The 16,788-nt window shown below is 47.5% G+C and overlaps 1 protein-coding gene across 2 annotated transcripts in view; it reads left to right on the top strand.

The window, feature by feature from the left end:
- RHBDD1 (rhomboid domain containing 1) overlaps positions 1-16,788 on the top strand; it is a 137,940-nt gene that overhangs the window by 119,967 nt on the left and 1,185 nt on the right. The gene's annotated exons all lie outside the window — the stretch shown is intronic.

Here is a 16,788-nt window from a genome sequence, read left to right as displayed (position 1 = left end):
CCCCAGGAGCAATGGTAAACCGTGAAATGCCGTCCTGGCCCCACAGCATAATTAGCAGGATCAAACGCTGTGCACAGAGAAGCACAATGGTTGTCGGCCGAGGTCAATAAAAGTAAGGAAAAGTTCTGATAAAAGCAATACACCCCAAATTATAGAAAGAGCAGCCCCTATATCAGGCTGCAAATATGTCAAAAGCCTTCACTGCTAATTGAAGAAACCTTTTGAGGTTTAACAGCTCATAAATTTGCGCTGGGAATGCCCTATTGTTCTGAGGTTATAAGTCTTGTCTTTGAAATTTAACAGTTGTACTTTTATATTGCATTTCTCCGAGAGTGCCATTGTAAACATGAAGGGTTTGCATTTTAACATAAATTTGAACAATGTGGTTTTAAAAGGGTTCGCCACATCAAAGGGAGGCTGTTTGGGCGTGTTTTAGAAATTCTTTTTTCTGTAGTATTTAAAGCTACAAATGACTCATAGAAGCATGTTCCATTTATATCAGTCGTGTTGGTATAGTGTCCTCACCGGAGCTTTTACTACCCTTATTTTTTTCTAACCTAAGAGCGTCTGAAAACCCGTCTAGGCCTTTTGCCAAGTCAGTTGCCCTTAATCTGCTATCTTCAGACCCATAGAAACAATTCTGGAAATGTGGTTATAGTTGGTCTAAATAGCAACAAATTTTGTGCCTTTTCATGGTCATCTTTTTTTTTTTTTAACTCAAAATATCTACTATATCAACTTGCAATTTCTTCTTTTTTTTCACGTACCAATTATGGCCCCTCCTGTACCCTCATAGCCCCCATTGAAAAAAAAAAAAAAAACAATTATGTTTTTTTTTTTTTTTTTTTTTTTTTTGCTGAGCCACTGGTTGAAGTGGAGAAAGTTGAATGTTAAAGGGAGAGATGTGGGTGCTGGTTAAAGGGAGATGGGTGGGTGCCTCATGGAGGACAGAGAACACTGGGCCCAGATCCAGCCCCTCGTGTCCAGGCTATATTATGTGCTGGCTCTTGAGGCCTCAGGAAATCACACACCTTCTGGAGCCTCAGTTTGGCCATCTGTAAAATGCAGACAATAGTTACTACCCTACCTCCTCCCTCCCTCCCTCTCTCTCATTCCTGCATCGGCTCATTTATTTATTCATCCCTGGAGAGAGAATGTGAACACAACCTCTCCCTGTTCTTACCCCGCAGAGCTCAAAGCCCAGTGAGAACCCACATTATTGAAATAATGAGTCCTGTCCAATTACTAATGGGGGCACTGTGTGCTTTTGAAGGAAGGGGCCGTGTTCCTGTGAGAGCTTAGGGAAGAGGACCCTCACTGAGGGTTTGGGGTGGCAGGGGAGAGGGGTTGGGCACAATTTCCTGGAGACATGGTGTTTGAGCTGCTTGCTGGAGGAGGGAACTGGTGAGTGGGAGGTGACAGGGCAAGTGTACTGGACTGGGTACAAATTTTGATGTTTGTACTTAAATAAAAGGAAACCCTTGGCAGGCAGAGGATGAACTTGATGAGGCACGTGCTTTCCAGAAGCTCTCCCACAACTGTGTGTGGAATGGCTGGTAGGAGGACCAGAGACAGTGTGGGGAGATCACTTAGAGGCTCAGACGCCAGTCCGGGCTCACGAAGCAGGTGGCTCAGACAGGGTTGGTGACGGGGAAGATGGAGAGGAAGGGAGGAGTTTGGGAAATGTTCGGGTTAAAATGACAGGATTCGGTGAGGGGTCCAAGAGGGGCAGGTGAGGAAGAAGGAATAGTCTCAGATGACTAGGGTCTGGGTATGTGTGACTAACTGGCTGTATGGTGGGGACGTACCCAGGATGGGGCAGCCTGGAAGGGGGGTTATTAGTATAATAATCAGGAGCCACTTACCTGTGATTGTTTGGGGACAGGTGGTGAAACTCTTCAAGTTCATTCATTTCTGAGCACATCTGTGAAGTAGATTTCTGCCCTGCACAGGTAAGAACATCAGGTCTGTCTGGCTCCAGAAATCATTCCCTCTCTCTGTCCCCTGCCAGAGCCATGTGGCAGAAGGGCACTTCAGTGAAACACCAGTGTCCACTGCGGGTTTGACTAGGGAGGTGTGGGTTATGCAGGATGAAATGCCTAAGAGAGAAAATAAGACGGGGCGCCTGGGTGGCTCAGTCGGTTGAACGTCTTTCAGCTCAGGTCATGATCTCACAGTTCCTGACATCCAGCCCCACTTTGGGCTCTGCACTGACAGCACAGAGCCTGCTTGGCATTCTCTCCCTCTCCCTCTGCCCCTCCCCTGCTTGTGCATGCACACTTGCTCTGGCTCTCAAAATGAATAAACTTAAGAAAAAAAAAAAAATTAGCCAGGTAGTAGGAACAGACCGTCGAGAGTCCTGACATCTGGTTCTGCCCCCGTAGCTGCACAAAACAGGAAAACCATTTATCCTCTCTGCACTTCTGTTTCCCATCTCCAAAATGAGCCGACTGGATACCACCACCCCAAATGACCCCCCTCCCTTCTCTGAAAACCCATGATTTTTACTATGGTCTGGACGCATCTCACCCCGAATCTCCTGTCCACACTTGACTGACTCCTCAGAGCTTCCTTCTTAAAACCATAGACAGGCCTTCCAGCACTAGCTTTTAATCTGTCCGCAGCATGCACGAGATACTTCCAAAGAGGCTCAGAGAGCAACATAGTCCTCCCCTTCATCTAGCTCCTCTGTTTTCCAAGATAAGCCAAATTCTAGACTCTAACTTGGCCAGTAAAGTTCAAAAAATTTAGTCCCAAGGTCTCCCTTAATGCTCATAAAGTAAGTTTTATTTTCCTAGAGATTATTAACAGCCCTGTAAGAGTAAGTCACTTTTTATTGTTATGGAGTATCTCTTCTCTGCTAAGAGGCCATTTTAGAGTCATTTCTGAACAGTTCTAGGTCAGGATGAGGCAGTTAGAGGCAGGCTGTTTGAATGGTATGAAAACCGTCTGAGAAAGCCCCCAGGCCTTCCTGAGGCTGGGAGGGTTTGTTTATTGGAGATGTTTAAGTCTCGGTGTGTGTGTACGTGTGTGCATGTGCTCCCACATGCACGTGTCCATGCACACGCACACATCCACACGCTCTCTTAGATGGGGCACAAGGCCAGAATGCGGTGGGAGTGAGTTAATCAGACCTAAAAGAACACGCAAAGAGTGGCAGTTAGGCTCAGGGTTAGGCTAAATACCATCGAATACAGAAAGAAGCATGTTTTGAAAACGGCCGCCACGCTTGTGGGATTGTTTATCATGTCACAGAAATCCACAGCCCGCACAACTCCAGGTGGACTCTGACCTTCAGGAAGAACTTCTTGGCTCTTAGGCTCTGAGAGCAAGGCTCCTGTGTGTTTGTGATGCCCCGATGGCCTCTCAGCTGCCCACCTCAACGGGGTGTATCCACCCAGACAGGCTCAGCACTTGTGCTCTCCTCCCCTTCCATGGTGCCTGTGCCCTCCTAGAGGAGCCCAGCCCAGTGGTGGCCATTCAGAAGTCATGGTAACCATACATCCAATAGAATGTCACTGTTCTTTCATGTATGCTCACCTCCTCTCTCCTGCCTTTTTTATTTAACCACCTGGCCACTGTCCTCACATTGTTTTAGCTCCTCATGGCTGTTGCTTCCCTGTGATGCCCTCAGCCTGGCCCTGCCAACTGCGACCCTTGGACACCAGCCATGCCACACCCCATCGCAGAGGCTCTCATCACTTTGGCCTCCTCTCATCCCACCTTCGAGAAAAGGATTCCAGGCAGCTTTCAGCTCTCGTGAGAGCATTGAACCACGATGTTCTCTTGGCCATCAAAAATCTCAGGGACAGGTTCCTAGGTCAGGGATGTTTTGTAATTATGCATTGATATCAGTATCTCTGGACATGTGGTTATGCACTAATCTGGCTTATGATATTTGAAATGCAGAAATAATTTGAATTTTTGGAGTCTTTACGATGCATTCAGCTTAGATGTACCCAATACATCTCCTATCTTGGCCTGCTTCTAGCTACTGAAAGTTCTCTAAGGTATCATGAATCCCAGAGCCCAGGAAAAGGAATTCCTAGAGGAATTCGTAGAGGAACCCATAGAGGAAATTCCTAAGGAATTTCATAGAAGAAACAAATACACAGCATTGTATTCTTAAGCCTGTGTGTGCATAGCCTCCTCTCACCTGTTCCTCATCCATGAATGTCTAGGGTTTGGGAGCTGGTTGGGGGCCAAGGCCAGAAACCAAGATTCCCAGACCTTGAAATTCCCTACCTGGCACCATGTGTCTCCATTTCTGTCAGGGTCCTTTGGCCCCATTGTTCCGGCCTGGTCACCCTGACTCCCTCTCTCTGCTCGGCCCTGATGGCACAATTAGTTGTTCTTTGTCCATGCACCAAACATTTGTGATACACCCACCACGTACCGGCCACCAGGGATCCAGAGGTGAATCGTTCTGTTCCGAGGATTGGGTGAGGGGCAGTGGGCCTGTTTCATCTGCACTAATGTTAGGGCTAACAGAATCTCTGGGGCAATACCATAATTGTATTTGTTATAATCCTCTGGAGAGCCAGGTTACAATGATACCTTACTTTTAAAGCCCACATCATCCAGGATTGAGCATAAACAACCCAAGAAACCACCAGAGTCTCTGACTCATGAAAAATGTGACAAAAGACCGACTTCTGTAAACTCAGTGGCCATAAAGGTGCTCATGGCCAAGGCCAGATGAACCCCCAGAATACATTTTGGCATTGCTGTGATCAAAGTTTCATATAATGAGGCCGGTGACCCACTCTCGGTGCTTGAGAAAAAGAAATGCAGATTCCTGGGTCCCACCACAGATACTGGGCTGGGATCTCCCAAGTTATAGCCTAGAATCTGCCTCTCACCAAGATTCTCTACATCAGACTTTGGGACTTCCTGCTCTAAGGCCAGTATCTGGCCTTTGGTGCTTCATTATGCCATGTTTCTCACAGGACTGTGACGTGGAAGCATTGGGTCGCTGTGGCCACCGAGCCTGGGGACCAGCCATCCCAACCCCCTTGCCTCCCGAGGCTCCTTGTTTCTCCTGACACACCCAGTTACCTGCAGTGGTTGTCCAGGGAGAGCTGGACTTGACCACTGAGTAGTCACTGTCAGCAGAGGTTGTCAACCCAAGTTCCCTTGTCCCTTTCCAAAGTTCTCACATTAGCTTTCCACATTTTTTTCCTTACCCTGTGATTTCTTGGGATGATGTTTACTTGTATTTTTTTTTCATTCCCCAAGGCTAAACGGTGTTTTCAGAAGATTGAGGTTTCTGACTGAAATATTGTCTAATTTTAAATGGGCTGTGATTTCAAAAGTCAATGAAAACATTATTTTGGGCCTTTGCTTCCAGAGCTGAAACTTGAGCTGTCTCTGATTTGAAACTCGAGGGAGAGGGAGTGAGGAAAAAAAATGAAGTAGGTCTAAATGTCATCACAGACGCGTCTCTGTACCTCTGTGTGAACAGGGGCTTTGAAAGCCCAGGCGAAAAGCAAAAGCATTAGGGAGCTTGTCGTTTCTGAGCGAAGGGTCTCCCCCTGCACGCGAGGCGGGGGTGGGGGTGGACTACGCACCTGGCATTTTATCCCGTGGAGCCGGGGGAGCTGGTGGCCCAGGCAGTGAGGAGCCCACCATCTCAGGCAGGGCCTCGTCCGCCAGGAAGCCCCTCTCGGTATCCCTCCAAGCCCTGGGGACTGTCCAGCCGCAGAGACAGCCAGACCACCAATTACCAAGCCGCCAGCTTCAAAGACCCCTTCGTGGCCCCTCTGGGCCTGGGCTGGCCAGGACAGCAGCTAAGTGTCTGAGGTCATGGGCTAAGGAATTGAAAACATCCTCCAGGGAGGAGCCATGGATGCTGGGGTTCTTTGCAGATTTCCAGGACTCACAGAACACTCCGTTTATAAGTCCTGGCCCTGCACATGCGGAACCGCTGCATCAGGCACAGTCGTATGGCCCTTGTTTATCTCACTTCCTCCCTGCTGCTATTCTGCTGGGGCGGTACAAGGAGAGGGGGCAGAAGGAAAGAAGACTGGGGGCAAGTATAAGTGGCGTTGGGGTGACAGTGTGGACCGGGAAACATTACCGCTTTGGTTAGGTTTTACAATAAGTCGTTTTTGGTATCACTGCATCCACGGTTGTCTTATTCCCACAGATTGTGTTTGTTTACCTCTTCTAACCTGGAGTTAGGGGGATACAGACCCTTGCAGTAAAAAGCCCTCCGTGATGCAAAGCAGTAAGCACAGTAGCGAGAGTAGATTCTGGGTTTAGAGCCGGTTAAAATATCCGACTCCGCATCCACATCCATAACCACGTCTAACCCTCTCTGAGTGCCTCGTCCGTCTCCTCCTCTGCTCTTGAAGAAGTCTGATGTGACAGAGAAACTGCTAGATGCTGGCAGATAATCCAGACCATCTAGACAATAAACAGCTCCATAATATTCAGTGCGGCAGCCTCTGTAGAGCCCATCTGTTTCAAAATAACCCCAGTTCTGCTTACGAGGCGGAATGCTTTGTTGACTGGAATTTGCCCTAGTTTTCTTCAGTGGACTCCGTGTCACAGGCCTCTGGGTCCACCTGCTGGCAAGTGTAAAAACTGGAAGCAAACCCAAGGTGGATATTTTTAGTTGAAAGAAAAACCTAAGCTGTAGCTCATTGGTTCCCCAGAGCTACTGTAGGTCTGAATCACCTGGGAGCTCACTAAAAATACAGTGGCCTGGGCTCCATGCCAAGCCTGCAGAATCGGAAACTCTCTCCAGCCCTCGTGGTGATTCATACATTCACACCAGTGTTGGAGCCCCTTCACCTGGAATCCAGGGACCTGGGGCCCAGTGAAGGTCAGGGACGACCCCCACCCTATCCAGTCATTCCCCAACAGGTGACCGAGCCTCCTTGAAGTACCTACTCCCACTTCTTCCATTTTATCCTGGTCATTCCTGGAGAGACTCAAAGCTTTATTCCCTCGGAACTCATCAGACAAGTTTAAAAGTGGAGGAACGTGGCAAACACTACTTAACCAAGTACTCAAGGTTACCCCCCCACCCAGTGGCTAGTCATGTTGATAGCAGGAGCCCCGGATATGACAGGATGGGAAGAGTACTTGACCTCTGTGACTTCTTCTTAAGATCCATAACCTCAGTCTAAGCATGAGGAAAAACATAAGACAAACCCAACTGAGGGACATTCTACAGGCTAGGATCCAAACGGATCCTAGTACCGAAAAAGGAAATTAGTGGGAAAACTGGGAAAAATCCAAGTGAAACCTGCAGTTTAGTTCGTAGTAATGCACCCATGCCTATAAATGATCCCTTACCTTTGACAACTATACTGTCATAACGTAAGCTGTTAACATTAGGGGAATTGAGTCATCTCTGTTATCTTTGTAACTTTTCTGCAAATGTAAAACTGTTCCAAAATAAAAAAGTTTACTGAAAATTAAAATGTCAGAGTGGAGGGGCACCGAGATAGACCAGCTGAGCTGGAGGACATTGTCAAGGAGCATAGCACGGCCAGTTGTGTGTCCAGATGCCAGAAGTCACCTACAGGCCGGCCAGCAGGGCAGGCGGGATCCTCCAGAGTGAGCCACCCGGGCTGCAGGCAGTAAAGGCTGGTGGCTGGTGTCTCCCATTGCAGCCTTAGCCCAGCCAGCCTGATGTCTCACTGGGAACCGGACAAGTCATGGCATCTCTGTGCAGGGGGGCAAAATGTCTAGTCCAGCACCTTCATGGCACAGATGAGCCCAACACCTGGAGGGTTGGGAACAGGGGCTGGGGGGTGTGGGGGGGCCTGGGGAATGACTTGTCCAAGGTCCTGGCAGGGTCAGGATGTGAGCCCAGGTCTGGTGAAGCATCTTTTTTTTTTCCCACGGCAATTCTCAGTGATTTGATACACCACCTGCAACAGAATCACTTGGGTGCTCATTAAAATGCAGCTTCTTGGGCTCCAGCACAAGAATCTCTACCAGTGGGATCTCGTAATCTGTGTTTTTAACCAGTTTTCCTTTATGATGTTCACTAGTGTTTAAGGACCACAGCAGCATACTGGGCAACTCTCCAGTGAGTGGTGTCTCCGAGACCGTCTGGCTTTGTCCAGACATCTTGCATTTGCCCCGTTGAAGGGGCCGGGACCCCGACTGTGACTTCCGCCTTCAGTGGCCAGTTGGTTGCTCTCGGGTGGTAACTGTGCTCACAGGGCTGGGGCTGCTGAAAGCCAGGAAGGGAAAACACCACGGCCACTCTTTAGGGTGAATGTCATAGCAAGTGGCAGGCAAGTGGGGCCAGAACTCTATGTGTCTCGGGAGGAGGCAGCTTTTTATCTTGTCAAGCTCAATTTATTATAGTTTATTCTTTTACCTACTGTCCTTTTTTTAAAAGTTTTTTAATGTTTATTTATTTTTGAGAGACACACAGAGCATAAGTGGGGGAGGGGCAGAGAAAGAGGGAGACACAGAATCCGAAGCAGGCTCCAGGCTCCGAGCTGTCAGCACAGAGCCCGATGGTGGGGCTCGAACCCACTAACTATGAGATCATGACCTGAGCCGAAGTCGGACTCTTAACCAACTGAGCCACCCAGGTGCCCCTGTCCTCTCCTTTCTTAAATAATGAAATTAAAAGTTATGAAAATTAAAAAAAAAAAAAAAAAAAGATCAAGAAGCATGAGGAGTTGGCAGAAGGACTTGTATCCGGGCTCTGAAGAAGCCACTAGAAGCCCCTTCCTGCCTGTGGGTTCCCCGACTGGTGAGCCTCTGCCCAAGAGAGAAAGGCCAGAGGGTCGGGCTGACAAAGGGCTGAGGAGTCCAGAGCCTGGAGCAGAGAGCCATCTGGACCTGGGCGATCCTGTGACGCCCCTGAGGGTCCCCAGAGCGGGGTCCGGCAGAGATGCAGGCCTGGTGGGGCGAGCTCAGCAGCTGCCCCCTCTGCACACGGGTGTGGAATCTCCATCAGAAATGTCCTGTAGGCAGCCGCCCCCTGAGGCCAAGTGGACACGCTGGCCCCGGAGCTTCTGAGAAGACTGTGGAGTTTTCATTTCCCGAGCGGTCTTCATCTTTTTCCTAGCCTCTCCCTGCTCACGTACCTACGTTTTTTATCAGAACGCACTCCTTCCGCACAGATGGGAAGTCCTACCTTCGGTTCCTTTTTGTCGGCTGTAAAGCGTGGTCTCCCACCTGTGTCTCAAGACAAGGCCCACGTGTGGTTTCTGTCACCCCAACCAGACACGTCGGGCCCCTCATCTGTGCCAGGCAATGAGAATGCAGAAGTGAGAGACCTCTGCCCTCAGGGAGCCCTGTGTTTAGTTTTCCAAGAGTTTGTACATATTTGTCCAGTGAATAACCCTACATGGTTTTGAATTTGGGGGGAAAATACAGTCCTGAAGTATACAGATATTCTTAGACATAGTCAACCTCTTCTCAATTTCCAGAATCAGCTGATAGGATGGGTAAACGGAGGTACCTACAGACTGCTGACCAAATGGCATTTTGGTCAAAGAAACACTTTAGATCAAGGAAAGTTTGGAACATTCTAAAGCATCGTTAAATGTATGAAAAAAGTGTTTGAAAATCATCGTTAGTGTCATGAAAATCTCATGATAAAGTGTTGAGACAGTGATGGAATTTTCAAAGGATTTAAGACAGATCTTAAAAAGAGGAAAGTTTTTTAGTATTAAAATTCACATTCATTTGTTTAAACAAAAATTCCATGAACAACCCAAGTGTCCGTCGATAGACGAATGGATAAAGGAGATGTGATATAATATATAATGGAGTGTTATGGGCGCCTGGGTGGCTCAGTTGGTTAAGCATCCGACTTCAGCTCAGGTCATGATTTCGTGGTCTGTGAGTTTGAGCCCTGCGTCGGGCTCTGTGCTGACAGCACGGAGCCTGGAGCCCGCTTCGGATTCTGTCTCCCTCTCTCTCTCCCTGCTCACGCTCTGTCTCTCTGTCCCTCAAAAATGAATAAATATTTTTTAAAAATTTAAATACATAATGGAATGTTAGCCATAAAAAAAAAAAGGCTGAGGTCTTGCCATTTGTGACAACATGGATGGACCTACACAGGGCATTGCGCTAAGTGAAATAAGTCAGAGAAAGACATATGATTTCACTTATGTGTGGAATCTAAAAAGTAACTGAATAGACCAAAAGCAGAAACAGACCCATAAATACAGAGAACAAGTTGCTGGTTGCCGGGGGGGGGGGGGGGGAGGGGCACATGGGTGACAGGGAGTGGGAGATACAGGCTTCCTGTTACGGGATGAACACGTCATGAGGCTAAAAGGCACAACACAGGGGATATAGTCACTGGTAGTGACTGGTAGTCACAATACGGATAGTATTCTAATAGCGTGGTATGGTGACAGACGGGGGCTCCACTGTGGTGAGCACAGCATCATGGACAGGACTGTCGAATCACTAGGTCGTAGACCTGGAACTAGTCCAACATCGCGTGTCAGCTACACTCAAGTTGAAAAGTGTCATATGCCAGTGACTGCTAATGACAGGTGGACGCTCAGCCTCTCCTTCCTCCCTTGATGCTCCTCCAGCACAGTGAGGTAGAAAGTGCATCGAAAACTGTCTGTGTAAGAAGCTACAAACTGTTCTCTTGTGTATAATATTACTTGATGGTGAACTACCAAGGCTGCCCTTTGGGGCTGGGCCCGTTGCTAAAACGATACCTCGTCAAAGGAGATCCTAATCCCAGGTCCCTTTAGTAACCCAAGAGTGGTTACTGTTTACACTGAGTCTTGTCCAAGGCAGAGGCAGACTTCAGATCCTGTCTCCAAGTCACGATTAAGGCAATAGTATTGTTCAGGTTTACAGAGTCTGGTTTGGGATTACGGAAAACACTCACACACGTCAAATCTAGAGCAGAGTAGAAAGGGGTCTTCCTGGGATGGAGTCCTGACTCTGCCACTGACCCAGCTGTATAGTCTTGGCAAGTTACTTGAAATCTCTAAGCCTCAGTTCCTCTGTCTATAAATAGGGAAGTTCCACTTGGGGGCACAGGTAGAATAAAAACCACATACACAATGTGGATCACAAACATAATATAAAAGGAAACCACTCACAAAGGTTACATAGTGTATGAATCCATTTATGCATGAAAATAAAGGAGTCTCCACCGGTCAGAAATCAGGGTTGTGGTTCTCTTTAGTTGGGAGCAGTGACTTAAAAGGGCACGTGCAGAGATTGACGAGTGTCGGAAATGTTCTGTATTTTTTTTTAACGTTTATTCCTTTTTGAGAGACAGAGACAGAGCACAGCTGGGGAGGGGCAGAGAGAGGGGGAGACCCAGAATCTGAAGCAGGCTCCAGGCTCCGAGCTGTCAGCGCAGAGCCCAGTGTGGGGCTCCAACTCACGAACCATGAGATCATGATGTGAGCTGAAGTTGGACGTTTAACTTCAGGTGCCCCAGAAGTGGTCTGTATTTTGATCTAGATATTGGTCTCACATGTTCAGTTCATGAAAACTAATTAAGCTGTGCACTTTTTAAAAAGGAGGGAGAATAAGAAGGGTGAGCATTTAGTAATGGCCCAACAGATGTTTCTTGTCTCCAGAACTTTCTGTTCCAGAGGTCAGACTGTACATTGTCTGTATTGGAAGAAACACTAGACCTGACCTAGTAGACCCAATATTTTAGGTTACTTGACTTGCTCACTGAATTATAGCCTATTTATTGTAAGTCTATTGTAGCCCTAAAGATTTCCAAAATTAACTGACTTAAGGTCAGAGAGGCAAAGTAGCCATTGAGTGGATCTCCATTTTAAAGCTTCTCATTTTGAGATTCCAGATAGAAGTTCAAAACCAAGAAATCCCCACTGTGGCTGACTCGATTGGTTGAGGAGTAGAAATGGGAATATTTTCCCTCTCAAGTCACTTCTAAATGTTACCTTTCTTGTAAACCATGACGATGCTTCCATTTGTATGGAGTTACGAGGTTTTAGGTGAACTTCAGACTCTTTTTTTTTTTTTAATTTTTTTTAATGTTTTTATTTATTTTTGTGACAGACAGAGACAGAACATGAGCAGGGGAGGGCCAGAGAGAGAGGGAGACACAGAATCCGAAGCAGGCTCCAGGCTCTGAGCTGTCAGCACAGAGCTCGATGCGGGGCTCGAACCCACAGACTGTGAGATCATGACCTGAGCCAAAGTCGGACACTCAACCAACTGAGCCCCCCAGGCACCCCTATTTTTCTTTCTTTTTAAGATCAATACTTTTATTACAATATGTCTTTTTAAAAAAATTTTTTAACATTTATTCATTTTTGAGAGACAGAGCACAAGGGGGCAGGGGCAGAGAGAGAGGGTGACACAGAATCCCAAGCAGACTTCAGGCCCTGAGTTGTCAGCACAGAGCCCGATGCGGGGCTCGAACCCACAGACTGTGAGATCATGACCTGAGCCCAAGTCGGACGCTTAACCGACGAGCCACCCAGGCGCCCCCTTCAGACTCTTTTTAAAGAGATAGATAGACAGACAGACAGACAGATATGTATTATAATTAGTGACTCAAAAAGTAAAGTGGTCTTATGTCCTTAAGTATCTCCCCTTTTCAGAGAATGTCTTGCCAGATTGTTAGGATTTCTTCCAGCCTTGTTGGTCGCTGTCAGTAAATGACTTAGCAACCATCCTCTCAGAAGGCATTTTGGGAGCTTTGTAATTCATGGAATTCTAATAAAGTAACCTTCAAAGAGCGAATGTGGATCCCATGCTGCTACCCTCATTCGACAATAGAAATCCCTGAGAACACCGGTGATTTATTTAGAACACTGGTTGTTGTTGGTTTTTTTGTTTTTGTGTTTTTTTTTTTAAGTGATTGCCTCTTTAGCTCCCCACTGTAAGGGAAAGATACGCCATCCTGTGACTCACATCAGTCTAATTTCACTGAATCGTACAGTGTGCTCATCAGATCACGGGCAGGATCTGTGAATACCAGCAAATTAAACATCTCTGTTTACAGGGATGGCGCACGGGAGGGAAAATGGCCATCAACTCATGGTGCTCTTTTTAGCAATTCTTATCTGGATGTAATTGCAGAAGTTACTGCATTATACATAAGGGTAGAGAACTGAAAATGTTTCCATCAAGAACCATGAATCAATAAATCTTGTGATCGCACTACTGGTGCTATAATTGAGCTAAATCATCTTAAACTGGGCACTGTTCCTGAGGTTCTTTGAAGCATGCTCGCTGTTTCTCTGAGTAACATTGAGGGCTGACCTCCATTTACAAGGACATGGAGGCAGGGCTCATAAATACTAATACTCTGTACCAAGTTCACCAGAGCAAGGCTGTCTCACCCAGGCCTGTAAATGTTCAGTGCGTGATTTAACTCGGCAGAAAAAAGGAGGTCTTGGCTGGGCCGGCCAGCTTTCCCAGGGACTGAAAAGTCTCCTCTGTTGTTACAAAAGATGCTGTTAACTGGAGGTTGTTAATTACCTTTTTCCTTTTTGTATCTGTTTCTTAGAAGGCAACTATTTAGTAAGCAGCAACTCCACATTTTATACGAAATGCTGCCAAACGGGCCTCCAATAGAATTGGGCATTGTCTTTTAAGAAGTCATTTTATTTTGTGTCTTCCACCAAGTTACTTAACGATACTAACAAGTAGACATGTGACACGTGACTCACGATGGTGGTAGAGATGAAAAAATTATAACAACCAGCACTCATCAGGCACTGCCTGCGTGCCTGGGGCTCAGCTAAGCATTTTATTTGTAGCATTTCTTTTCTTGCCTCTCAACAGCCCAGCAAAGGAATCCCTCTTTATTCCTGTTTTATGGATAGGGGAGCTAAGGCCTAGTGAAGATAACCAGCTTGCTCAGGGATGTGTAGCGATGAGTGGAGGAGTCGGGATTTCGTCCCTGGTGGTCAGACCTCACAGTCTTGGAAGGGACCCAGCCATCACCTGTTTGAGCAGCCTCCCCTCACAAAGGAGCCTACTAGAACCTGCAAAATGGAGACTGGCCTGGGGTGTCCCCTCCGGTTCCAGGGAGGGCTGGAAGCATCTGATGACATCCTACGAACACCTTTCCCATCACGTCCCCGGGGATGGGGGCTGTACCTTCTCCCACCACCCAGCTGAGGCCCGTCCACACCTTTGCCAAGCGCTTAACAAATGTTACAGGGGCACCTGGCTGGCTCAGTTGGTTGCGCATGTGACTCTTGGTTTCAGCTCAGGTCGTGATCTCGCAGTTTGTGGGTTCGAGCCCTGCATCAGTGCAGAGCCCGCTTGGGACTCTCTCTCTCTCTCTCTTTATCCCTCTCTCTCTGCCCCTTCCTCTCCCTCTGTCTCTCTCAAAATAAATAAATACACTTAAAAAATGTAAGTACATATTGTAAACATTTCTAAGACCCTTTGAGAAATGCCTTGTAGAGCCCCGTGGAGGCTGTGGAGAGAAGTAAAAGACCATATGACATAAGTGGAAACTCTAGAAACACAGAAACAGTTTTAAGAGTAAATGAAGAGCAGGGGGTGGAAGACGAAGCTTAGCTGAGACTTGAATGGATAGCAGAGGCCTTGCTGGCCCAAAGCACAGGCTTTAAATACCCATAAAATCGGGCCGGATTACAAACCGGGTTTTACTGTTACAATCAGGGCCCTCTGGTGGTCCTGGAAAGCTAGGAATTTCAGGGGCCCCTGTGGGAGCCTTGTAGTCACATCTGTGGTGACAGCAGAGTCGTGTGGAGTTGAGGGCCCAAGGCTGGCCCTTCCTTTTCTATTTCCAAATGGGAGGAGCTCCAATGTCCGCGTGGGTTTGGGCAGGAGCTCACCGGGATGACGTCAGAGATGACAGCCGGTATAGGGGTAGTGGGAAAGTGGGTAGACCTGACCTCGTGTGTGTCCCCAACACTCTGAGCCAGTTTCCTCATCTGTGAACTTGGGGTCCTGAAACTGGGAGTGAAAGCTGACTGAAATAGGGCACCTTAGAAAAGCTCTAGGAGCAGAAGAGTGATCCTTGTTCCCCTGATGGGAGTTCTCTGCTTGCTTACGCGGCACTTCCGTTGGCTCGGCCCCGCCCTCCCTGACTGCCCCTCGAGCAGGTCCCAAGTGCACGTGTGCCAGCTGCTCCTTTTGCGAGCTCGGGCCCCAGGAGCCCCCACGGCCTACAGCTCTGAGCCCCTCCCTGCGTCTCCCTCCATGGAAGCCTCAGCTCTCCACCTTTCTGCTGTGGACACCATGATTCCCTTTGGGAGGCCAAGCACTCCTGCCGCTTCCACGGGCTTGTGCCCAGTGGCCCAGGCTCCACCTGCCACGTTGAACTTGCCCCTGACCCCGCCCACAGCTCTGCCGCTGCCTCCCTGCCGCGCTGGTAGGGGTGTCACTACTGGCCTTCACTCCCAAGTGCCTTATTGTTGCAAACAATTGTTGAAGAGAAAGCAGGATTTGGATCTCCTCTCATGAAACAGTTTCAGGCGATAAACTAGTGGTAATTGGATTCATGAGTTTCTCTGTAATGTCAGGCATTTGCCACTTGGAAACAAAGACAAAATTCCTTTTCAAATACATCTATAGCAAAAATCGTATCCAGTTAAACTTTTCATCTTTTTTGTTTAAATAACTTTTTAAATGTTTGCTTATTTTTGAGAGAGAGAGAGAGAGAGAGAGAGAGAGAGAGAGCATGAGTGGGGGAGGGGCAGAGAGAGAAGGAGACACAGAACCCGAAGCAGGCTCCAGCCTCTGAAAGGTCAGCACAGAGCCCGATGCGGGGCTGGAACCCATGAACCACGAGATTATGACCCAAGTCACAGATGCTTAACCAACTGAGCCACCCAGGTGCCCCTAGGCTTCATGAACTCTTTATGGTGGAAGTCTTATGAGCCTGTACTGTGTTTGAATGCCATCCCTTAATGAAGGTTGATAAATTGGCATATATTGCTCTGAAGCAAAAAGCCTTCGAGTAGAGCTTGGCCAGCAGGAGTGAGTATGAAACTAGGCCTGCCCAGTTGACGTTTAGGTTTTCTAGTCAGGAATGGCCACAGGGTGTCCAGGAGGGGTAATTCTCCCATGGTCTCAAAAGGAAAGGAGAACCAGATAAGCCTAAGTGTTAGGGAAGCAACAAAATGAAAAAAAAAAAAGTTACCTTTTGACTGCCGTTTCAAAATTTCTCATCATCTGACAGCTGAAATTCCTGTTGTGGAGTGAGGAGACTGACTTTTTTGAGATATTATTGACGTACAGCATTGTGTAAATTTAAGGTGTGCAGGGGCACCTGGGTGACTCAGTCAGTTGAGCGTCCAACTTCGGCTCAGGTCATGATCTCGCGGTTCGTGAGTTTGAGCCCCACGTCGGGCTGTGTGCTGACAGCTCAGAGCCTGGAGCCTGCGTGGGATTCTGTGTCTCCCTCTCTCTCTGCCCCCTCCCCTGCTCGCACTCTCTCTCCCTCAAAGATAAATAAACATTAAAAAATATTTTTAAAAAACTTAAGGTGTAAAACATGTCGATTTAATACACTTATATATTGCAATATGATTACAACAGTAGCATCAGCCAACATTTTTATCGTGTCAATATTTACCAGTTCTTCTTTGTGTTGAGAACAGTTGATGTAGCCTCTTAGCAACTTGGAAGTTTCCAGTACAGTGATATTGACTGCAGGCACAGTGCTGTACATGAGATCTCCAGGATTTATTTACTCACTACAAGTTTATACCCTCACTTCTTCCACCCCCAGCCCTTGGTAACTGCCATTTACTCTCTGGTTAGGAGTTTAGTTTTTCAGATTCCACGTGTAAGTGACCTCATACAGTATTTGTCTTTGCGAGCAGGTTAATTTCTCACTGCTTTCTCCAACTATTT

The sequence above is a fragment of the Herpailurus yagouaroundi genome, unplaced genomic scaffold (assembly GCF_014898765.1).
Source record: "Herpailurus yagouaroundi ecotype Mexico unplaced genomic scaffold, PumYag 202, whole genome shotgun sequence".
NCBI classification, from domain to species: Eukaryota; Metazoa; Chordata; class Mammalia; order Carnivora; family Felidae; genus Herpailurus; species Herpailurus yagouaroundi.
Note: the sequence above shows the minus strand (reverse complement) of the source record. Positions and strands in the feature narration are given on the sequence as shown.